Source organism: Formica exsecta, unplaced genomic scaffold (genome assembly GCF_003651465.1).
Source record: "Formica exsecta isolate Colony F162 unplaced genomic scaffold, ASM365146v1 scaffold558, whole genome shotgun sequence".
NCBI lineage: Eukaryota > Metazoa > Arthropoda > Insecta > Hymenoptera > Formicidae > Formica > Formica exsecta.
The window spans coordinates 192019-193701 of record NW_021852829.1 but is presented as its reverse complement, the minus strand read 5'-3'; positions in this window follow the sequence as shown (position 1 = coordinate 193701).

Below are 1683 nucleotides of genomic sequence, written 5' to 3'. Positions count from 1 at the left end.
TCGATAACGAACAATTCATCACTTCCCTGTGTTAATCGGTCGCGCGAAGATAACGTCGTATTTTTCGCTATATCAGAAGTAAATAAGACTTCTCTAAAGGAAACACAAGCCGTCAGCTTTTCTCGTCGGTGAAATCGAAGTGTTCCCGATCGCGCGAGCGGATCGCGAATGCGAACCGCCAAGAGAATGCAGTGCTCGCTCGTTTCGATACACAGCCTTCGCTCTAATTAGTTAGGCCCCCTGTAATTCGGTCACGAGAGAAAATCGTACATCCGGCGAGACGAATGGCACGTTTCCGACATGTACAAAAAATTTCTTTTAACGTGACCACCCGTTAAACTAAGCACTTCGATATCGCCCCCGGCGATGTTTGCATTAATCGACCGAGATCTTTAGGATCTCGTAAGGATATTTTATTATTCGCGTACTTACGCGCGTGCGAAATGTCCTGTGTCGTGCGCAAAGAAAGATGACTTCGCGCTGCTGGAAAAAAAAAGAAACAAACTCAGTTGTGAAAAAAAAAAAAATTAATTTTCACTACGCTTGTGATATTTTACCTAAGGAGGTAGCTCCTCGCCAGAGATCTCTCCCAGATCGCAGCAAGTAAGCACTTTTTGACAGGCATTCATCGGCATTGACACGTTACGTACTCTGAATATTGTTATTTAATCGCCTCTTGTGACAAACGAATAGCAATATCATGGCGTAAAAAGAAAAAATTCTTATAGGTGATTGACATTTAATGTCTCGTGTGATATGAGGATTTTTCTACGCAAATTTCAATATGGATAAAAACATTAGAAGCCGAAGTTTCCTCGCTGTGAAAGAAAGATTGAAATTTGTAACGATGTTTTATTTGTTATGTGAATTTTGCATAATCAATTAGCTATTCCAGAGAATATATGACTCTAACAAATTTCTGTGCCAATCGAAACTTTTTCTTTGACTCGAAAAATTTTCTTCTTCAAAGTACCGTGTGCATTGATAATTTTAGATGCAAACTATTTCTATAGATGAATTATTTCTATCTTAATTCTATTTCTTCTATTATTCTTTTTTTGTTTAAAAATATAATTAATTTTAAATGAAAAATACATATTGAATTTGATTCTTTATTCACTATTAGAATTAAAATTAATAATTTGTAGAATTATTATTTGTTATAAGGATTTTAAATCCTTGTGTGTGTTCGTGAAAAGAAACTTATGAACACTGGCACCTTCATTGCGAAAGTTTTCTCCCTACTTCTTTAATTATTTTTTAACGGCAAAGTGAACACGTAACAAAGTGAAAGTCATAATATATTATGATGTACGATGTAGATTTCCAGAAACAGAGAGCGAAATAATAGTGTTTACGGTTCCCTTCGTGTATAAAATCATTTGCCCTCAAATTATAATTTATGCAAATTTAAAAAAAAATGAAAATGTAGAATAATAAAATGCGCATTGTTCAAATATAGAAATTGTCATCTCTTATATACAATTTTTGCTTTCATCTCATTTCTGTTATAAATAAATAGAAAAAATTTTACTGTATATTATCTACACTTGACAATATAATATATATTTATATAGCAAAACTACATTCAAATGCGTCATCAAATGTTATATTCATGCACACAGGACTTTTATATATTCTAATATTAATAGTTTAATCAATATAATTTTATATATATATATA